This window comes from Gadus macrocephalus, chromosome 4, assembly GCF_031168955.1.
Source record: "Gadus macrocephalus chromosome 4, ASM3116895v1".
NCBI lineage: Eukaryota > Metazoa > Chordata > Actinopteri > Gadiformes > Gadidae > Gadus > Gadus macrocephalus.
The window spans coordinates 30920094-30944930 of NC_082385.1; positions in this window are offsets into that span (position 1 = coordinate 30920094).

Genomic DNA, 24837 nt, shown 5'->3' on the forward strand with positions numbered 1-24837 from the left:
ACAACCTTGACCAATAACTGTGATTATAGCGCCTTCTTCTCCTTTCTCTCCCGCGCCTCTTAGAAATGGAAGCCTTCACACATTTGTCCATGTGTGTGTGTGTGTGTACGCGTGTGTGTGTGCAGTTGGTGTGTGGGAGTGTGGTGTGTGTGCGTGGTGTGTGCGTGGGTGTGTGTGGTCTCTGTGTGTGTGTGTGTGTGTGTGTGTGTGTTGTGGTATCCCGGTGCTCGGTTGAGCCGGAATCCACGTACAGAACTCGCTTGGCTTAGGGGTTTTGGCATTTCAGGCATTTATTCACAACCAACTTAACAAACCAACAATGACGGAGACTCGGTCTCTAGGGCCTCCGTGGGCCTCTAGGCTCTCTCGCTGCCACGAGCCCTTCCTTCCTGCACCCGAGCCGTGCTGTGCTGTGCTGTGCCTCCTTTTAAAATGGCTCCTCCGCTTTCGCCAGGTGTCCCCCAATCACCCTGATTGGGGAGCCGAAACGGCTGCTCTTCGTCGCCGGCTGGTGGGTGGGGGTGGTACACCCCGTCCTCCACGGTACCCCGGGCCCGTCCAGGCCGAGGACCACGTGGCGGGATGCCACAGTGTGTGTGTGTGTGTGTGTGTGTGTGTGTGTGTGTGTGTGTGTGTGTGTGTGTGTGTGTGTGTGTGTGGTGTGTGTGTGTGTGTGTGTGTGTGTGTGTGTGTGCGTGCGTGCGTGCGTGCGTGCGTGCGTGTGTGTGTGCGTGGGCTGTGCGTGTAAGGGTTTCTGTGTCGTGCCAAGCTGACAAATGGATTTCACCATCGCACCAGACTCGAAACGCATGAACTAAACACAAGGACGCGATTGAAAATAAAAAAATACACAATTTCTCGGAAAGCCTTGCTTACGCGCTAGATTCAGAGAAAGGTTTGACAACGGGAAGGTAATGTGCTCTGCCCTCTCTACCTCTGAAACACTCCGGCCGGAAGCGATGATTGGTTATTATCGCTCAAGGAAAATATTGATTGCAAATATGCCTTTGACTGGTGTGCCAACTTTCCGATGAGTTGTTTAGTTCCGAACTCATCGCTGTGCGTGAAGAGTGGGTGTTCACTGAGTTACAATCTGCTTTCCGTTTTCCCTCCAATGAAAAAATCCCGCCAAAAACTGCTGGTGATATGATTGAGCCGATGGACGCGTCACAGCCTAATAGTCAAAAGCGTGAAAAATACTGCCTGCTCATCTTTGTGTTTGTAGGCAAACTCCCATCTTGCCGTGTTGTTACTGGCATTCGTTTGGAGCAAGGAACCATTTCAGGACACGATGTACGTCTTTCAAAGAAATAAATCGTGATTCCCATCTCATGAAGGCGACTGTAGCTCTGTCACAGTTTTACAGCAAGTAAACTCTGTACCGTATTGGGAATTTGGACCGCAGCACCCATTTAAAATGCTCTTCGTCAGCCTTACTATTCAATCTTTCAAACGGATTGATAGGAAGTAAGAAAGAGAAAACATATTTAAGAAAAACCCATAAAAGAAACGCTGTCCTCTATTAATCTCTCAGTCAATGTGACCATTTCAAACAGAGAAGCTTGACCTCCTGCGCGAGGATCGACGGCCGAAGGGAATGGGAGAGTCTCTCTCTCTCCTCCCTCGCTTTCAGCTCTCTCTCTATCACCCCCACACACTCTCTCACTCTCTTTCTCTCTCTTTCTCTCTCTCTCTCTCTCTTTCTCTCTCTCTCTCTCTCTCTTTCTCTCTCTCTCTCTCTCACCTCCACACACTCTCTCTCATCCCCACGCTCACTCACTCTCTCTCTCTCTCTCTCTCCTCTCTCTCTCTCTCTCTCTCTCTCTCTCTCTCGCTCTCTCTCTCTCTCTCTCTCTCGCTCTCTCTCTCGCTCTCTCTTGCCCGACTGTAATTGGCCTTGATTAAAGAATAATGCACTGCTCATGCCATTCATTAGCTCCCGCCGTCTGTGCCAGTGTGTCTAAAATGTAAAGCGGGTCGCTGCGATGTCATAATTCAAACAGGAAAGGGTGGGGGGAGGGCACACACAAAAACACACACACACACACACACACACACACACACACACACACACACACACACACACACACACACACACACACACACACACACACACACTCTATATGTGCCACCAAGAGAGAAAAGTACCGCCAACCTACTCTGTAAATGGATCCACTAACCCTGAGTTATTTTAGCCCCCCTGTTGTCATTATTCTCAATTTAATCTTTACCGCACACAAACAATCTTGATAACTGTATTGAGGGAGGAGGAGGAGGGGGAGGAGGAGCATGATTAGGAGGCCGTCACGAAACATAAGATGAGAAGTTGGGTATTGATTGTTAATCACAGGCGAAAAATGTGGATGTCACTTCAGAAGATTACAGAAGTCAGTGATACAAATTAAAAAGATAACGATTTTTGTAAGAATAATGTGCAATTAAAAGTGCGTCAGATAGTTACCAAGCAGTTGTAAAGAAAAATTCTTTACAAAACAGTAGAGGTATTTCTTTACTCTCTTTCCATCCTCTCTGCTCCCTCCCTCCCTACGTTTATCAGCCAATCAGAATGCTCAATTTCATGCACCTTTGATTGACAGACATAATGGATACCCCCAGGCAATCACAGAAGAGGGGCCCTGATTGGCCAGAAATAAGCAGTGGGCGGTCTACAATCCGAACAGCCTCCTACAGAGGCAGTTGAACCATATTCTCAGAGTGAGTTTCAACTGCTAATGGGATGACTAACCCATTTCTAGCTAATTATACTGACTGATAACAAGAGTTATCTTTGCTCATAAATCTCAGAATTGTTGAAAACGAAAACCGCAAAAAAATACACACAGAACGAATATTAAGGGGCGAAATAGATACGTGAAGTCGAACATCATTCATTCGGTGTACGGCAGCAAAAAGGACTTCATTTTGTCCCTGGGATCTGACAGCAACGACAGAGAGCGTATCTCTTCGGTCATCTGCCAGCCAGTCCGACCTGATTGAAGTCAGCGGGCGCAGCCAGTATCGGCGCGCATTAGCCTCGGCAGAAAAATGCATTTGTCACGCTAAATTTTCCCTCAACAGGTGCCCTACCAATCCATCAGCCTAATTGAAACGCTCTGTGGGTGGTGGGGGGAAGACTCTGTGTGCAGACGTTAGCAGGGTTAGCCTGGATGGAGCAGGGAGGACTTACAGTGGAGGCTTCGATGCTGTGCAACGTCGGTCGGCACGGCTCCCATTTGTTGGACCAGTGGTTCTCAAATGGGGGTCCGCGTACCCCTAGGCACTCCTTAAAAAAAAACACTTTTGAATAATAATTCAATGACATTCTGAAAGCTAGACAAAAGAAAATCGAGAAAATGGGTAGCAGTTACAAGTTATACATGTTTCAGTTACCACGATAGTAAGGGTGATGGTTTGAGTTTCATAATTTATTAGAAAATGAATCTTTAAATCTTAGAGAGAGAGAGAGAGAGAAAGAGAGAGAGAGAGAGAGAGAGAGAGAGAGAGAGAGAGAGAGAGAGAGAGAGAGAGAGGGAGAAAAAGATGGTCACCTTTGGTCGAAATCCAGCCGTTCCCAGACTGTCTTCTCCTAAATCTGTGGATGGTCACCGGGGGAAAATATGAAGACTGTGTCTCAAATCTCCGCCAAAAGTTCTTCCTGTAGTCGGTTTGCATACACATGAGCGCGCCTGTTTCTGTGTCTGTATGTGTTTGTGTGTGTGTGCAACCCTTTGTGTGTGAGTGTGTGTTTGTGTGCGTGTATGTGTGTCTGTGCACGTGTGTTTGTCTGTGTGTCTCTGCGTGTGTGTCACCGTGTGCTTCTGTGTGTCTGCGTGCGTCTGTATGTGTGTTTGTGTTTCTGTCTGTGTGCGCCTGTCTCTGCCTGTGTATCTGTGCGTGTGTTTTTGTGTCTGTCTGTGTGTGTGTGTGTGTGTGTGTGTGTGTGTGTGTGCGTGCGTGTGTGTGTGTGTGTGCGCGCTCTGCGACCTCCAGCGCTCTCCCGAGCAGAAACACCGAAAGTGTCCCCTCTCCTCTCAGACGTACCTGTATTCCCTCCCTCCCCCTCCGCCTCCCCTCTCCTTCCCTACTTCCCCCTTTACACATGTTGCACGGTGTAGCGAGAAATAAAACATGTCTGACATGAATGATGGGATCAGAGTGGCGGTGTCGTGACCCAGATATGGAACTCAAGCCTCACTCGTGCTGCAGGAAGGGTTGGATTTTTTGGGGGGGGGGGATTAGTTTCTGGTGTCGCGGTCGACTGATTTCTGGGGTCTAAAGAAGTGGATGTGCACGGTGGATTTCGGCAATTGCGAAAGTGGCCGCATACACGCACACACACGCACACACACACACACACACACGCACACACACGCACACACACACACACACACACACACACACACACACACACACACACACACACACACACACACACACACACACACACACACACACCACAATATGCTCTCAAACCTCCTCCAACACAATACGACCTCCACCACCACCATAATAGCTCCTCCATCCCCATGCTACCTCCACGTCACCCCACCGTCTCCAGCACAACACCCCAACGACACAATATTTCTTCGAACTCCACCACACTACCTCAACAGCAACATAACACCTCCATCACCTTGCTACCTCCGTCGCCATATTGCCTCCAACACCACCACAATACAACCGGACATATACTGAAGGAGGATAGCATCATGAACATGAGGAGGTAGCAGGCTGTTTATTGAAAACAAAAGCTGGGCCCTCAGATAGAGCCATGATAGGCCTTAGTCATTGTTGGGGGCGGGGGGTGGGGGGGGAGGGGGGGGGGGGGGGTGCCTACGATCACAGAGCAGTCTTCTCCCCACCGCCAACCCCAGTTTGTAAGCAGGTGATTTAGAAACGTCTAAAGTATCTCCTGGATTCAACAGAATTTAAATTGCACTTTCCCCCTCTTAGCCGTTACAAGTAGGTCATGCCTGTCTCTTCTTCCCCTCAGAAGTGCAGGATGCTCTACTCCTGAAATCCTCTGTGAACTCTTCTCTCCAGCCCCGCTATCGTCTGGGCGGGAGATTTCAACACACAGAAGTCGTGCCTTCATGGTTTGTTTTTCTCAAACCTTTGGGTCGAAATGGGAGCTCAGAAACGACTACCTGGACCACTTCTACCTCTACCACCTCTGACACCACCTAAATCACCTCTCCCCTTCATCGACTTCACCATCTCTACCATCACATACACCACCACCTCTACCAACACCAACACCACTTGCAACGCCCCGTCTACCACCACCTCGACCACCTCCACCTCCACCTCCACCTGCACCACCCGCTACCACCACCTACACCCCCTCTACCACCACCTCCACCATCCCCCTCTACCACCACCTATACCTCAACCGCCTTCACCACCTCCTCTATCACCACCGTCCTCACCACCTCCACCATCCCCTCTACCTCCACCACCATCACCATCTCCACCACCACCACCTCCACTTTCACCTTCTCCTCAACCACACCCACCTCGACCACCACCACCTCCACCCCCTCCTCAACCACACCCAGCACCAACACCCCATCCCCCATTACCACCACCACCAGCATCACCCCGACAACTCTGTCTTGCGCTCAACCAAACCCCCCCCCCCCCCAAGAAATCAATAATGCAGATTCACAAAAAGCCCCCGATCTCGAGCCGTTTCCTCCCAGGATGCAACGCCAGCCTGACAGAGACGCGGAGAGTGGAGCTGTTCTGCTTCCTTTGTGTGTCATCACTTGTTTACAAAAAAATCTTTTTAAAATCCATTAGTGAATTATTCAGGAGCGAGTGACTAAAATAACTTCAAATGAGGTTTTTAGCTCATCTCCCCAGGGCCTCGGCGTTGATGTGTTACGGTGTCTGGATTGTCACGGAAAAAAAAAGGATTCCGAGCACAAACGGTCGACGTCAACGCCGACAGGATTATTTTTTTTACTCAACACTCGTTTGCTTCTTGACTCCTTTCTTCGCTTCGTGGCTATCGGTGTGTGTCTATATCCAGGCTGTCTCTGGTGCACGTGACGTTTCACACGCAGAGACGGCAAAGAGTGGCCCGTCATCTGAGAAAAAAGGAAGCCTCGTTGATACCAACGGTAGAAACACACAAATGCACGCACGCACTCGCACGGAAAGATGCAAATCGATCACACTGCGTTGGCAAGGAGAGCGGTGGCTGGAGGAAGTGCAGTGGTGGAGGTGCTGTTGTGGTGTCGGAGGTAGTATAATAATAATAATAATAATACATTTAATTTAGAGGCGCCTTTCAAGACACCCAAGGTCACCTTACAGAGCATATAGTCATCATAAATCGTTTAAAAAAACAAGACATTGTGGAAAAAATAAAAAAATAAAAAAATAAACATAAAAAAATAAATAAAACAAAAACAAGACAAAACAAAACAAACAAACAATCATAACAGTGATCAGTTAGACGTTGTGTGCGACGTACTGGTATGGTATGTGCGATCTACTCCGTTTCAAAAGGCCTCTCGGGGCCTTTTGTGTATCAGCGTTATTGATTTATGTGGGGTTTAAGTTGAACACAAAGAAAAATACGCCGTAGTGGCTCGGTAGGTCTTCCATGGAACTTAGCCTTGGTTGCTGCTGTGAGGGCTTTAGATTGTGTCTATATTTTTGGAGTCTTCCACAAGACCCTCGGTAAACTTAATGGGAGGTTAGTGTTAAAATATACCAACGTTGCCTCGGACATGTGTGTGTGCTCGGTGTGTGTGTGTGTGTGTGTGTGTGTGTGTGTGTGTGTACTGTGTACAAGTGTGTGTACATGTGTGTACATGTGTGAGTGTGTGTGTACATAGATACATAGATATTCATCTAGATAGGTACATATAAGTATGTATATATGCACATATGTAAACACACACACACGCACGCAAACACACACACTTGCCATACTTAACCTTTGAGACACAGCTTTCCCGTTGTATCCCACTGCTCTTGCGTCGAGAGTTCCTGGACAACCGCATTTCCCACCGAAGTGCTTGTTCACAGCCGGAGAGAAGAGGAGGAGAGAGGGAGAGAGGGAGCGAAGGAGAGGAGGAGGAGTGAGGGGAAAGGAGGGGATCAGGAGAGGGGGGGGGGGGAAGGAGAGGTAAGGAGGAGGAGGAGGAGAGGATGAGAGCTGGAGGTGGCAGGATCCCCTGTTGGGCTGACCTCTGTTCACACTGTTCACTGTAGGGTCGTGTCTTCTGATGGAGCATCTCTCTCCCCTTCCTCTTCCTCTCTTTTTCCTCCTTACAATACAACGCGTGTTCTCTCTCTAGTGCCGCTGCCTCCGCCACCAAATCGTTTCCACAATTGTTTTCTCGTCTCCCGTCTCGAGGAGCAGTCGACGGGACAGAGATGTTTGTGTTTTCGTGTAAGTATGCTCTCTCGCTCGTTCAATCTGAAGAAAAGATGGCGCTACGGAAATAGAAACGGCATTACTACCTGATGTGTGAGTGAGGCGCGGGGACACGACCAGCGAGCGTACACCTGGGCCTGAGCATTGTTTGTGTTTGTGTGCGTCCGTACCTCGCCCCTGAAATTACCCTTCGAGGCGTCGGAAGCTAGCTCAATCTCGGACGCCGTTGGGTTTCGGCTCCAACGGCGATTTAGCTCCCTTGGCGATGGGTGATGTTGTTGTTAACGGGGGGGGCAGAATAGATTTCCACGTCTTCGGTGCAGCAATCATAGTTTACAGTCTGATCAGACAATTGGGATGGTATGGGGCTCAGAAGGTACAGGGGGTTGGCTGGTATCCGGAAGGTTGCTAGTTTAATCCCTGGCTGAGTGTCGAGGTGTCCCTGAGCAAGACGCCTCACTCTTACTGCTCCTGGCGAGCTGGCTGTCACCCTGCATGGTTGACTCCGCCGTCGGTTTGTGAATGTGTGCATGAATGACTTACTTTACTTTGTCTCTGTCGGTACAGTGACGATGTTCATAGAACCAAGTGCCAAGCACTTACAATCGCTAGGTTAACCCATTGCCCGTATAGCTAGGATTAGACGCTGCACAATCATAAGGATGATTTACTCTGACCTCAAACGGAAAACCAGAACACTTCCAAAAACCAAAACCACATCCCAATGCCTCCAGCTCTGGTCTTCATACGTGGGCAGTCGTTTTAAGGGATTAGGAGCTAACTTGACCCACATCTCGCCCCCCCCTCCACCCCACCCATCAACCCGTCGGTCTGGCTTGTGATAGGTCGAGGGGCAGCTGCCTCTCAACCAATCGAGGGGCTCGTGGGAGCACTCCGGTGTCCAGCTGGCCGTTGAGTTCCCCATCCCTTATTCATAAGGCCTTTTTTCAGTTGGTCGTTTTTCAGTTGGCTTATTTCTCCCTCCTTTTTTTCCGCTTGCATAATCAAAAAACGGGCACATGAAAAAATGGGTGGTTTGCTGCTGAAGTGTCACCAAGAAGACTAATGGCAGCAGGAGATACAAAGAATAGCGAAAGTAGCTACTAACGACCACAGATGGCTCCTCTGTCATGTGTATATATATGTATAAAGACACACAAACAGATGCACACACTTGTTTTGTGTTTGTTGTGCATAATCCCCACCAAACTGAAGCTTTGGTTGTTCATCCGAGGAATGGAGTCAGAGAGAGAGAGAGAGAGAGAGATAGAGAGAGCGAAAGAGAGAGAGAGAAAAAGAGAGGGAAGAACAGAGGAGAGGGAGAGAGAGAAAGCCGGAGAAAGAGAGGGGGAGAGAGGGAGAGGAAGAGGAAGAGATAGACAGAGAGAGGGAGACTGAGAGAGAGGGAGAAAGAGAGGGAGAGGGAAAGGAAGGGAGAGGGAGAAAGGAACAGAGAGAGAGAGAGAGAGAGAGAGAGGGAGAAAGAGAAAGAGAAAGAGAAGGAGAAAGTGAGGGGAAAGGAGAACAAAAGGAAAGGAGAGGGAGAGAGAGAAGGACAGAGAGTCACGAGTTCGAACGATACACACACACACACACACACACACACACACACACACACACACACACACACACACACACACACACACACACACACACACACACACACACTTGTTTTATATTTGTTATGCCAAATCACCACCAAACTGAGCCTTTCACAGTTCAACCAAAGGACTTGGCCCACATTCCTCTTTATTTACTTTTTTCTGCTTCCCGACCCTCTTATTCACCCAGTCGTTGTCTCTCCAGACGGAAGGCCAAACCCGATAAAGACGAGTCTGGGCGACCGGCCGCCATCACAACAAAACCGACTTCACAAATTACATCTCAAGCACGTCGAAGGCAAAGTGCATTCAGAGTGCAGGTTTAAGAAACAAAATGGACGAGGTCATTGTTGTAGAAAATTGCTCTTTCTGAGGGATACATCTCACAAATAGTAAGGTTGAAACATACTTATTATATTATTAGAGAGTAATGTTATAGCTAGTATATTATCCTAGGCCTATTGTAAAATGGCTTGCCGGAGAGGGAGAGAGAACGAGAAAGAGAGAAAGAGAACCACAGAGATAGAGAGAGAGAAAGAGAGAGAGAGGGATAAAGAGAGAAAAGAGAGCTCGAGAGACAGGGAGAGCGAGAGAAAGAGACAGAGAGATACAGAGAGCGAGAGAGTGAGTTAAATAAAAGAGCGAGAGAATTAGAGAGGGCAATGTTGTAGACATTAAAGGGGACATATGATACGAACAGGTGGGGGTGCGTCTTCTGACATAACTAGGCGGCGTGTACGGCATGTAACAGCAAATCACACTCACACCTGGTGGCATAATATGTCACCTTGAAGGAATCGAACAGGGGACCTTCAGCGACGAGGACATAATCGAGTTGGCCACTTCACCCCCTACCTGTCGGCTTCACACGTTTGTCTCACGTATCATTTTTACAGAGCGGAGAAATCATTATTATCTACCATGATTTACTTTTACTTATAATACAGCCGAAGAGACACAGAGAGAGGGAGAGAGAAAATAGGAGAGGAAACCCTAAGAGAGACGGATAATAAGAGAGAGACAATAGGGGAGAGTGTGAGAGAGAGGGAGTGTTAGAGAGGAGAGGCAGAGAGAGAGAGAGAGAGAGAGGGAGAGAGAGAGAGAGAGAGAGAGAGAGAGAGAGAGAGAGAGAGAGAGAGAGAGAATGCGAAAGAATAAAAGAGAGACATAATAGGATCGAAGAGGAGCGAGGTGAGGATATGAGAGGTGGTGACTTAGCGCCGGAGAGACAGATAGAGAATAGGGGGAAAGAGGGGGATAGGGAGAGTGAGGGACAGATGAGAGATACAGCATGAGGGAGAGAGGCAAAAAGTGAGGCAGGATGTATGGCGTGTCGGTGTCCATATTCAGCCGAGCAGAGCCGTCACTATCTCCACCACCACCACCACCACTCACACATACTGTCTCCTACACCATCTCTACCACATCCACCTCCATCTCTACCACCAGAAGGCAGATGGGGCAACGTCAAAATGACTGTTGCTGTGCAGAGAGGGAGAATTAGAGGGGATGGGAAAGAGAGAGAGAGAGAGAGAGAGAGAGAGAGAGAGAGAGAGAGAGAGAGAGAGAGAGAGAGAGAGAGAGAAACAGAGGGAGGGAAGGAGAGAGAGAGAGAAGGAGAGAGAGAGACAGACAGTAAGAGATGGATAACAGAGAGAGAGACTGGGATAACTGGGATAAGTGTACTGTCCTGTTCAACTAGTTTAAAAGGCCGTTAAATCTAAACGAGACATGTTCTATCTAGTTAGCCTTACCTTACCTCTTCATTGGTAATGAAAAGCACACTTAAACAGTCGCCCAGCTAGATTTGTTTCTCTTTGTCCTCCCGTCGTGCGTGGGCTTCTTGCAAAACAAACTTGTCGAAGGTCACATCAGAAACGATGCAGGAACAACATTTCATTTCACAGGTTTTTTTTTCCAGAGTGCAGGGAACTGCATTAACATAATTAGAAAAACCCTTAAATGAAATCCCTGGCTGAAGTCCATTCGAGCCATCCCATAATAATAAATAAGTAACCGTGACAACCATGGCCAGCGTTTGAGCGATACACTCGGCGGAGCATTGGATCAATGGTTAAAATAAATATATTAATAAACGCAGAAACGATGACATTGGAACGGTTTCTGGAATGAACTGGACTCACGACGCAAGGACAGCGACGAAAACTATTGAAATCCAAGGCTGGGTTAAGAGAAAACCATCTGATCAAAACACTGGCATCTCCCCATGGACATCATAGGCGTGCGCTCATTTGTAACATCTCTCGTGCACTCTCTCTCACACGAGCACTCCTGAGTGCACGCTCTCCCGTGCACGCTGTCACGTGCGCACTCTCTCGTGCACGCTCTCAAGTGCTCGCTCCCTCGTGCGCACTACCTCGTGCACGCAGCTTGGGGCGCGCAACCCTCGAGTGCACGCACACGGGGTTCTCAGATGCACGCTCTAACGCGCACGCTTCTCACATGCACGCTCTCTCGTGCATGCTCAAAAGGGCTTGCTCGCAGGTGCATGCTTCCTCATGTGCGCGCTCCCACGTGCAGACCCTCACGTGCACACCCTCACGTGCGTGCCCCGGTGCCCGCTGCCAGGGCCAACCTCAGGAGGCCGGTGTCACTCGAGGAGCCATAAGGGCCATCGAGGAGATATCGCTCTGAGCAACAGAAGCGGGAAATAAAATGATTAAATTATGAAGGCAGAATTCGTTTGCTATGAATCATTCATATTTAGGTTTGTAGATTCTCCCGTCCTGCTGAAAACTGTCCTGGGGAATGTGAAGGTAGATTTAAGACATTGAATCGTTCTAAAGTCTAGGGCTTATTCCTTTCAAAGTGGCAAACCGGGTGTTACCTTGAAAGGGCGTATTTAAAACTGTATTCAATGCTTTGTTTTGGACTGAGAGTTACCGGGTAATAACACACGATGACAAAAGCAAAAAAGTACAAAAGCACTGCTATAGCAGTCACCTGGGTTACCCGCAAAGTGAGTGTGTGTGTGTGTGTGTGTGTGTGTGTGTGTGTGTGTGTGTGTGTGTGTGTGTGTGTGTGTGTGTGTGTGTGTGTGTGGTTAGGGTTAGCGTTCATACCGACGCACACACACACACACGCACACAAACATACACAGGTCCTTTGCAAGTGCAAATGTAATTGATTCCAGGTTTTGTTTGTTTGTTTTTTCGCAAAAGAAAGACGCTCAAGAATGATTGCCAGGATATTCTATCAGAGTGTGAACGAAAGTACGAACACATAAATCAGAACATCACCTTGAAAACAGCGTATCTTTTATTTTCTTCAGAACGTCATTATTATTATTTTTTTTTATATATTCTTTATTTTATTCCAAGATCCGTGATTCAACTCACAACATCCAAAGAATCCACTGGACAAGGAAAATACAGAATATTTCTGTGAATAATAACCTGTGAAGGAGTTTGACTGCTGAGAGGAGAATGTCTTCCAGCGTGTGATGCAAGTTCACATGCCCTCCTATGGTGCGTGTGTGTGTGTGTGTGTGCGTGCGTGTGTGTGCAGGTGTGTGTGTACGCTGTGTGTTTGTCTGTGTGCGCTGTTTGTCTCTGTGCATACTGTGTGTGTGTTTGTGTTCATGTCTGTCCGTCTGTGTCTGTCTGTGTACTTTTGTATGTGTGTGTGTACGGTGTGTGTACGGTGTGTGTGTGTGTGTGTGTGCACGTGTTTGCGTGCGCTTCTGTGTGTGTTTGTGTTCGTGGAGGTGTCCGTGTGCGTGTGTGTCCTCCGGCCTAGAGGTCCGCTATAGTCCCCCCCGTACACAGACACACACGCACACAATAAAGCGGAGAATCTCCCAACGGGATCTGTGACAGGTTTTTGCCAAAAACAAAAACATAGCTGCGAGCAGAAAACACCGGTGTCAAGCGCGCAGCTGGGCTCGAGTTTGGAAAAATGTGGAAAATGATGGAAACAGGGAATTCAGTGAGACAACAGCCGGAGGCTCACTCGAAGTTGTCGAACCGTGGTCGACAAATCAAACCCTTCCGCCAACTTACTCTCAGTGTGAGGTGGCGCGTCCCCCCCAGAGCCAAAGCGCCCCTAGTGTCGAGGTGTCCCTGAGCGAGACGCCTCACCCTCACTGCTCCTGACGAGCTGGCTGTCGCCCTGCGTGGTGGACGCCGCCGTTAAGGCTTGATTCCACCGGACGCGTTACGGCAACGTTACGGCAGCGGCACGTCTTGGCCGCGGTCACCGCAGCAGATAGGTTCCACTCTAATCAATGGGACCATTTCCACCGGGCGCGGCTGCGGAACGTCTCAGCAACGTCCCGGGAGCGGCTCGCCGTGCCGCAGCGCTACCATTCCGTAGCATTTCTATTTTTGCCGCAAGCCGTTGCTGAACCGCGTCAATTTCAACAGAGCAGATCGAGCAGGGCAGGAAGTGAAAAAGTAATAGCCATAGAGCATCCGGTCAATTTTCAAAGTAAAACACAATAGATAAAACACCAACATTATTACGTCATGACCGGTGGCACCGGGTCAGCAGTCAATCAATCAAAGGGTCTCAAATCATCCTTTTTATAAGAACAATGTCAGAAAGGACAAAAGCCTGGCATTTAATTGCAGTAGTTTTGGGAGTGGAAGGTGAGTACATTAGGTTTAGGATTATCGCAGGATCTCGTGATCTCGCGTGAATACGGCTGGCTCGCAAGGCAGCGTTGCGCTGCCGTAACGCGCCCGGTGGAAATGCAAGCAGGGCAAAGTCGCGGCCAAGACGTGCCGCAGCAGTAACGTTGCCGTAACGCGTCCGGTGGAATCCCCGGGTTATTGGCTGCTAAGCTGGTGGTGATAGACCACACCGCTCCGTAGTGAATTGATTTACTTTTAAATTATTTAAAACGTTTTTCCTTTATGCATGTATGTATGTAAATAATAATTTTCTCTTGCCCTCTGGGGGGCCTTGGGTCAGGGGGGGGTGTCATAAATATACGGCTGTTAAGCCCCTTTAAGACTGTCGCTGTGATAAAGGGCTATATACAAATACAATTGAATGTAATAGTACACCCTAGGCAAGCTGTTGCCTCAGATCATGCTAGTGACCTGGTGGGATCCGACCCATAGAAGCTGTTGCCTCAGATCATGCTAGTGACCTGGTGGGATCCGACCCATAGAAGCTGTTGCCTCAGATCATGCTAGTGACCTGGTGGGATCCGACCCATAGAAGCTGTTGCCTCAGATCATGCTAGTGACCTGGTGGGATCCGACCCATAGAAGCTGTTGCCTCAGATCATGCTAGTGACCTGGTGGGATCCGACCCATAGAAGCTGTTGCCTCAGATCATGCTAGTGACCTGGTGGGATCCGACCCATAGAAGCTGTTGCCTCAGATCATGCTAGTGACCTGGTGGGATCCGACCCATAGAAGCTGTTGCCTCAGATCATGCTAGTGACCTGGTGGGATCCGACCCATAGAAGCTGTTGCCTCAGATCATGCTAGTTACCTGGTGGGATCCGACCCATAGAAGCTGTTGCCTCAGATCATGCTAGTTACCTGGTGGGATCCGACCCATAGAAGCTGTTGCCTCAGATCATGCTAGTTACCTGGTGGGATCCGACCCATAGAAGCTGTTGCCTCAGATCATGCTAGTGACCTGGTGGGATCCGACCCATAGACCATCTGTCTGGGAGGAAAGTGCTCTCCTCGCGGAGCTGTTGATGGACATGTACCAAATGTTGGAGATGAAAATATGTTGTCGGCGGAGGCAACATCTAGCCTGGGAGACTTCAACTATCTATCATGGAAACAGCCACAGTCTATGAAAGAATCGTCTCTATCATAGAATAACACATCCACGATCTATCATAGAACACATCTACGATCTATCATAGAATACCAAATCAAAGATCTGTCATAAAACACCACATCTATGATGTATCATAGAATACCACATCCACGATCTATCATAGACCACCACATCTAAGATCTAGGATAGAATACCACATCTACGATCTATCATAGAATACCACATCCACGATTTATCCTAGTACATCCCATACACTATATATCCAAAATGCAGCAAACTATTTTTCATGGAATACCAGCAGTAATCGTTTTTAAATCCGATCATTCGTTTCGAGTTCATTAACCCGCAAAACGTGATGCCGCTCTTTGAGCTACAGAGAGACTTGTTCCAATAGCGGGAGATGGAAATATCTTGTAGAAGTAGGAGCTATCTATCATAGACAGAGACAATGCATACAGCATCATCATCGCTTAAAAAACAGTGTTTATTTTTTAACACATTCTTTAAAAAGTAGGTTTGTAAACTCACCCACTTAAAACCCAAAAATTGTCGCATACAAAAAGATAACCACGCTACACTTTTGAAAAGGCATCTCAAAAATTAAAAGAACAACGACCAGACAAGAATGTGTCGTGAGAAATGTTTTCCGGATTCCCATTAAAGCCCAGTTACACATCAGCCCATTTCCCTTCCCCTTGCACTAATAAGGGAGTTTACAACATTAAGGGGACACTCAAAATCGGAAACCTGCCTTGTAAATTCTCCATCAAGAGTGTGTTTGCAGTTGTGCTTACGCAGTTGTGTTATGCCTTTTGCGTTTGTGGTGTGGGAGGGTTCCCCCACTCTGCGTTCCTGCTGAGTTGGGGCCTAAGTAGTGGCTGATTATTTTTAAGCAAGTTGTGACAGCAAATATTTCTCCTCAGCCAATCATGTCCCGGCCCGCAGCATCACCCAGACAAATAGCGACAGCTCTGGTCTGCCGGTCGAAGCTCTTTCGAAGAAGTCTTGGACTGGAGATGTAACTCGTAAATGGACTGCATTTACACAGCGCCTTTCCAACCAGCGGCCACTCAAAGCGCTTTACGACACGGCCTAACATTCACCCATTCATGCACACATTCACACCCTGACGGCGGAGTCAACCTCGCAAGGCGACGGCAAGCTCCCCGGGAAGCCGTCAGGGTGAGGTGTCTCACTCAGGGTCACCCTGACACTCAAGGAGGAGGATCGAGCTAGCGACCATTCCGGTTACCAGCCGACCCGCTCTACCCCCTGAGCCGCAATCATTTCTGCTACGGTCCAAGACTTCTGAGACTGATTAACTGATTAGCTTCAGCTGTGCAATTAAGGACAGCTGTTAGTCCATCCATCTAAGCCCTAATCGGCTTATCCAAGCTCAGGCTAGTGAACAGCTATGCTAGTGAACAGCTATGCTAGTAGTAATGCAGTGTTCGGAAACACCCCTCAATAGTGACAAAAACCCCTTGGGCGCAGTGAAACTGTGTAATGGTTTGGCCATCAATAAAAATAAAGTTTAAAACAGAAGAACCTGACAATGGACTGATTAACAACAAAGACTGACAATGAGGAGAGAGTGACCTGTCGTCTACGTGAATGATGGTTTTTAAAATGGACGACTTGTGTTCCCCTAAAACAATGTTATTCAGGAGCCTCGTATTCAATAATATCTTCAGATGCATGGAATCTGGCTGAGATACTCACACTTACCCGTTGATAAGGGGATGATTATGAATGTGCAGATGTATTGAGGCAGATTTTCCCATAGCAACAGACTGTTCAGAGAGAGTCTGTCTTAGGGGCGAGTTAATGAATGGATGAATGGGGGGATAAGGTCTGTAAGGGTCACGCACTGAATATAATACAGCCTTAACGAGCTGTGCAACTCTATAGTTTACTCCAACTTCTTTCTTTATAGAAATCCACCCCTGTGTGTGTGTGTGTGTGTGTGTGTGTGTGTGTCCAGGTGTGTGTGTCTAGGTGATTGTGTGTTTATGTCTAGGTGTGTGTTTGTGTGTGTGTGTGTGTGTGTGCGTGTGCGTGTGCATGTGTGTGACTTTGTGTCTAAGTGTGTGTGTCTTTGTGACTGTGTGTCCAGGTGAGTATATCTATTGGATAATTGTGTGTTTGTCCGTTACGTGGTTGTGGGAGTAATTATATTGGATTGTGTGTGTGTGTGTGTGTGTGTGTGTGTGTGTGTGTGTGTCTGTGTGTCTGTGTGAGTGTGAGCGCAGCATCTCTTTGGCACGCAATTCTGCGTTGTTGAACCGTAAATCTAGATATTTTTGAAAGATTTTGCATTTATATTTATTGACAACTCAACCTGAAGTCCCCGGTTCATAAATATATTTATCACTTAGATTACCCAGTGCCGACACAATCTATAAATGATACAGCACCAAAAAATCCAAATCCCATTGTGGATTGAAATGACATTTTGCTGTGATTAAATGAAGAAGGAATCGTACCATAAGGACCTGACAACAAAAGATGTCTAGATTAATCAAACACTAAATAAGTCCTTCAAACTTTAAATGAGTCGCTCGCTTCCAAGTATAACGTGGAGCAACCAAAATTTATGTTTTCTTAACGGGGCTCTGTTATTTTGATTCAAAACATTTATATTCTCTATGGTAAGGCTAGCTCCAGCTGAACTTAAAATTCAGTTAATCAGTCTATTGTCGGGTACTTCTGTTTTAAGATGTATTTCATTGATGGCCGAACAATTAAATGTTTTAACTGCAATCACAGGGTTGTTGTCAGTATTGAGGGGTGTTTCCGAGCACACCCTAGCTTTGTGTTTGTGTGTGTGTGTGTGTGTGTATGAGTGTGTGTGTGTGTGTGTGTGTGTGTGTGTGTGTGTGTGTGTGTGTGTGTGTGTGTGTGTGTGTGTGTGTGTGTGTGTGTGTGTGTGTGTGTGTGTCTGTGTCTGTGTGTCGGTGTCTGTCTACCTGTTTGTCTGTCGGTCTGTGTCTATGTGTGTGCGTGCGTGTGTGTGTGTGTTCATTGATGGCCAAACAATTAAACCTTTTCACTGCAATCCCAGTGTTGTAGTCAACACAAAGACAAAAGCCACAACGCAAATGCAAACACCCCGAATACAAGTCACACCACGAACACAGGGTTGATCAAACAGGGTTAACAATTAAATGGAGCGACTATTATTGCCTGTGTTATATATACAGCATATAAAAAATCTGAAATCTGAAATCTTTGAAACGTTACCTTGTGCGAGGCTTATCGGCACCATACGATAATCTGATACTAAACTTTTAATTTCCGTATCCTTAAATCTAACGACACTTAGACTGTTAATAATGTCATCTTAAATTCAGAATACATTTCTCCATATCACCCAGCCCTAATAGGTAGATAGCTACTGTTGTGGAAAGTACAACACTTACTTTAACAAGAAAAAAAGAACTGGAAAAGTCGTGGAGATTACAGGAGTATATAATGTATGCAGACATTAAGCCTCTACTCTGAATGCAGAATGAGCAATGAACACCATTTCACAGAGTGTGTTATACTATTGAACGCCCAATAGCAGAGGTTTGTTGGAGCAGGAAATGACAAACTAGGAGATTTGTGCACAGATGGGGTTGCAAAAACTATAACCGGGTTATGGTAAGGGTGAGTGTCCAACCATCCATCGATCCATATACACACACAGACAGAAACACACACACACACACACACACACACACACACACACACACACACACACACACACACACACACACACACACACACACACACACACACACACACACACACACACACACGCACACACACGTTGGTGACTGTTTTCTACACTTTCATTCATACAACATATTAATAAGACGCTGTTCACACTATGTTTATGTATATAGTATATAATATTTAAATTTACTTTAATTATACACTACATTACTCCCATAACACATACATAGATACTTTGATAGAGGCCTCGGAGGGGCATTTAGCGAATAAATGGAAACATTATCGCAGAGAAGTGACTGGCAGGTTAATCCGTCGGACGGTCGCATCAACAGCCATCATACCTGCGCTATTGTACAGGAATCCGTCCCAGCCGAGACGAATGAGTGGACCTGCGATGGATGCGGAAAATTGCAAAGAACCTCGAACTTACTGCAAGGGAAACACATTCAGCGAATAAACACAAAAAATTCTCGTAGAGATCTTAAACGTGACTTTGATGGAGGATGGATGAGTGAATGCAAAAATTGCCGGAGAGAACATAAATGTGACTTTGACGGATGAATAGAGAGAGGTGTAGTGGAGCCATTTTGTTTTTTTCGTCGTTTAATCCGTTGGCAGCTGCATCAACAGCCATCATGCCGCCGCAATTGTGCAGGAATCCACGGCGAGCCCAGCTGAATGGGGGGCTCCCTGGGTGGTGGTGGTGGTGGTGGGGGGGGGGGGGTCTGAGCCATGAGTCGGCGAGCGGGCAGATGAGGATGGGAACACACGCGAGGGCCGGGGGGCCGGGGGGCTGGGGGGGGGGGGTGGGGGACACTCGAGGATGAGGCTCACGGAGGGGATTGGAAATTCAATTCACCTGCACAGCGCGCTCAAACACAAAGAGCGGAGCGGAGAGAATGAGAGCGCTCGCTAAGAGAGCGGCCCTCGCACGAGGAGACCCACACACACACACACACAGTCACATAGACACAGACACACACACACACACGCATAGACACACAGTCACATAGACACAGACACACACACACACACACACACACATAGACACACAGTCACTCACACACACATAGACACACAGTCACATAGACACACAGTCACATAGACACACAGTCACATAGACACACAGTCACACATAGACACACAGTCACACATAGACACACAGTCACATAGACACACAGTCACATAGACACACAGTCACACATAGACACACAGTCACATAGACACAGACACACACACACACACACGCATAGACACACAGTCACACACACACACACACACACATAGACACACAGTCACACACACACACACATAGACACACAGTCACGTAGACACACAGTCACATAGACACACAGTCACACATAGACACACAGTCACACATAGACACACAGTCACACATAGACACACAGTCACACATAGACACACAGTCACACATAGACACACAGTCACACATAGACACACAGTCACATCGACACACAGACACACACACATAGACACATAGTCACACATAGACACACAGTCACACATAGACACACAGTCACATCGACACACAGACACACACACATAGACACATAGTCACACATAGACACACAGTCACACATAGACACAGATACATGGAATCACACACAGCTAGACACACGGACTTGGACACACAGTCACATACACACACACACACACACACACACACAGACACACACACACACACACACACACACACATACACACACACAAACAAACACAATCACATCGATACAGAGGTAGACACAAAAAATCCTAGTGATGCTCACACAAACAGGTAACAGACAAACACACAATCACGGCTCACACAGCTGATATTCGACACACATGCACAAACCCAAAATCAAATAGAAATACCCACAATCACATCGACGCACACACACACACACACACACAGAACAATACGTAGACGTAGACGCACACACAAAATGGATACACATGCAATCAGAAGATATTCACCATCAAATAAGACACACACACACAGAACAATAATGGACACTGACAGACAAGTCAGACACACACACAGACACACACACACACACCGTACAACGTTAGAGAGGACTGAAAAAGATCCAATGAACATTTTGCCATCACTCTGAGACTTCTGCAGGTCTTGCTTTCACACATACACACACACACACACACAAAACATTCTTTGGGTTGAGTTCGAGAAAAATATGAAACACGGAGATGTCAAAAACCCTCTCTGTTATTGGCGATACATTTTTAATAAAAGTAAAAAATAAATAAAAAAAACTCTGACACAGCAGTTGGATCAATTTCATAACGCACACAGAAAATTGAAAATGCATGAAGCCAACAGAGAGAGAGAGAGAGTCAGAGAGAGAGAGAGGCAGAGAAAGAGAGAGTCAGAGAAAGAGAGAGTCAGAGAGAGAGCCGTAGAGTCAGAGAGAGAGCGGCAGAGTCAGTGAGCGAGAGAGAGAGAGAGAGAGTCAGTAGGAGAGAGAGGGAAAGGGAGTCAGAGAGAGAAGACAATGACTCAGAGAGAGAGAAAGTGAGAGAGAGAGAGAGAGAGAGAGAGAGAGAGAGAGAGAGAGAGAGAGAGAGAGAGAGAGAGAGAGAGAGAGAGAGGGAGAGAGACAGCAAGAGAGAGAGAGAGAGAGAGAGAGAGAGAGAGAGAGAGAGAGAGACAGCAAGAGAGAGAGAGAGAGAGAGAGAGAGAGAGAGAGAGAGAGAGAGAGAGAGAGAGCATAAGAAAGAGAGAGACAGCAAGTGCGAGTGCGAGAGAGATACATTGCGTGCAAGAGAGACAGCGAGAGAGACAAAGACAGCGAGAGAGCGAAAGCGAAACGAGCAAGAGAGCGAAATCAACCCCACTGTCAGCTCCCACAGCCGACACACACGTAAGACATCCCCGTCACCCTGCACGCCCAGACCTGGCAACACACCTCACAGAAATATAATCCATATCTGCCATGGCCACCCGGCGACATGGTGAGCGACAGGGGGCAGAACCGAGTCAAACACAAGAAGTTCAGAAGCACTTCCACTCCAGGCCTCCTCGGGCTCCCCGCCCACGCCTTCGTCTCCCTGAGTCTCTCGCGCCCACGCCATCCAACTCACGGGCTTTATGGCAAAGAGACGCCAAGGCCGCCTCAGCCGCCGCTGCCGAGGCATTATGCTAACGCCCGGCGTTCACTCTGAGCAAACAGCAATCTGCCAGGAATAGAGAAAACATGTTTGGAGCGCAACGCCGCAGACGACACAGAACCACCCGTTCTTCTCTTCACACTGTATATAAAGTACGCCGCTGGTGTTATGGCCCTGAACGTTTACAGCTTCCAGTTGTGCTTTCAATTTAACATCGGAGGCTGAGGCTGACTTTATTTCGGACTGAGTTCCCAGGATCCATTGCGCCGAGACACAGGCGGAGATGTCGGGGGGGATGATTGTAGAGACGGAGGAGATGGACGAGGAGAGATAGTTCTGGAGGAGGCGAGGAAAAAAGAAAACGGATATGGACGAGAGGGGACTGAGATGTGACGGATGTACTGTACGGGTGAAAAGAAAATACACGGGAATGGATATGAGTACAGCGAAGGAGTGATAAGAACGAGGAGAGAGACGACAAGAGAGAACGAGAGAGAGAAAGATTGATGACTAAGGAGAAAATGGAAGGTAGAGAGGAGGTTTAAGCGAGAGACTGGAAAGACAAAGAGAGGGAGCATTAGATGATAGTGTGTATGTGTGCATTGTATTTGCAGACTGTGTGTATGTACGGTCTGTGTATTTGGTGTGTGAATTTGTGTTAGTTGTGTATTTGGTTCATCTCCCATCTCTTGTTTGTATGAGTGCTAATCAAATTTGCTTAGTTGTGTGTGTGTGTGTGTGTGTGTGTGTGTGTGTGTGTGTGTGTGTGTGTGTGTGTGTGTGTGTGTGTGTGTGTGTGTGTGTGTGTGTGTGTGTGTGTGTGTCTGTGTCAGACAGGCTGAACTTTAGCAGTAATGCCTCCACAGAGCTTCTGAGAGATGCTAGCAAACAAGACAAATAAACTGAAAGGTAACACACACACACACACACACACACACAAACCAACGTACTCCCACAAACAGGTACAGACACACACACACAAACACACACAAACACACACACACACACACACACACACACACACACACACACACACACACACACACACACACACACACACACACACACACACACACACACACACACACCGAAAAACAACCCATTGGCACAAACAGGTGTGTGCGCACTCACACACACTAGGATATTCAAGTACTTAATCACTTACTCGACAGATTCAATCTTTTCTCCATTGAATTGTTTTGTAGTGGAACATTCTAGGGAAGTGTGTCCACGTCTCAGTAAGTGGATGGATTTTGTAATCATCATGCTGTATTAATGAATTTCGGTTTAATGGATGGTCGTATTTCAACACTGGAAAGTAGTTTGAGGATGATTTCATTACGAAAAGGAAAAAAATTATTCTCTTTTTTTGCTGCGATTTTTACATGTGTTTAAAGTGTAGTCCAATGTTTTGCTACAAAAGATTCGGTCTGACTTACATCTCGGGCCATCTGGTTCAATAGATATACTTCACATTCAAGTGTCTTATTGGACTACACTTCGTTAACTTGTAAATACATAAAAGCTTTACAGTAATGAACCGTAACGAGAAAGCCGATCAGAAAGGTCATTGTGAGACACGATTAATTAATCGGTTTGCTTTCTAGCTGTTCCGCTTATAAATCCTAGAGATTGCTAATGAGGAATCATACTACAGCCTAAACAATCCTGACATTGACAGTATATAGTTATCCTCATAGCATTAGTCATATATTAAGGTTCATCTTGTGTTAAGCATCAAATATTCCGAAGTCAAATAAATGACTTTGACTGATTATGGAATGTGAAAAGCACTCTGATTGGCTTAGGGTACAGCCAATGAGGAACTGTGAATCAGCATCGTTAGGAGAGTAGAGTGAGGTTCGACATCACAACTTGGCCAAAATATGACTCAGGCAATTATGCTATGAAGCTAATGATATGCAACATACAACGCTAGAAAGCTAGCCTCGTAGCTCACAGCTCGTAGCCACTTCCCCCTCAGCGACCACACAATGCATTCCGTATTCAATGTCATTTGACAAAGACACGATTCCCTGATCCACACAACGCTGAGGTCAAAAACAGAACCTTGACCAGCCTTCAGCACTGCAGGAACACCTTGGTTCCAGGAAGAAAAATCCAGTCGGTACTTATTATCAACAAGGTGCAGACAAACACAGCCCCCAGAAGAAGACCTGGACCCAGACACAGACCTCCAGGGGGTGGGAGTGTCCCCAGGCGAGCATCTGGTGGCTGGGGGAGGCCAGCATCACCTGGCCCGGGTAAGCCCCCAAAAACGCCACCAAGGGAGCATGGTCTGGCCCGGCCAGGTACATGGATGGCAGGAAGTGGCTCTGTGGACCTGGACCGCAGCCATAGCCTGCGTCGAGGCCAAGACCCGCTGGTGGGACGGTTCAGAGTCAGGCCTCGACACCAATCCTCAGCAGACCACAGCGTTGGCGCCGGAAACAGACCCCGATTCAGCCACAACCTCAACCCGCAATCCATACCCTCATCAAGGGGGCGGCTGCTCTTACCTTCTGCAGGAGAGAGAGAGAGAGAGAGAGAGAGAGAGAGAGAGAGAGAGAGAGAGAGAGAGAGAGAGAGAGAGAGAGAGAGAGAGAGAGGGGTTTACGTGTCTGTTAACCTGAACACCATTAGTAAACATGAAAACCCCCAGTTAGCATAAACATCATTAGCTTCGTTAACATGAACACCATTACCTTAATTAAGATCAACTCCATTAACATACATTAACACCATTAATTCATTATTGTTAAGCCATGCGTAGAGCGCATCGAAGGCAGTCCCGACACATAGCACATGTGTGTGTTTTTCTGTGTTCATCAGTGCTACAGAGGGGCCGATACCTCCTCCTACAACACAATCAAAAGGCTCTTCATCTTAACGAGCTTAACAAGCTTAACGAGGAGATCCTTTTAGTACTCTCTCTGCCGGCTGGAGAGAACGCCCACCCGTCTGCTGGGAGCGGACTTCCTGTGTTTCTCCGCAAGTAAAAGCAGCAGGGGTTACTGAGATGTGTGAGCCTAAGGGGTTTGTTGAGTGGAGGTTCCTGTTAGTGTTATTGTCGTTAATGTGTCCTCTGTGGTGGGTGTGATAGACAAGTCATCAAGTGAAGCCACGCGATACAACGACGAATGTGGTTCATAGTATGTACAGAGTTAAGCTAGACTCTGTAAAGCATCGCCCCTGAGGTACCCCCTCACTTATTGTATGTTTGTA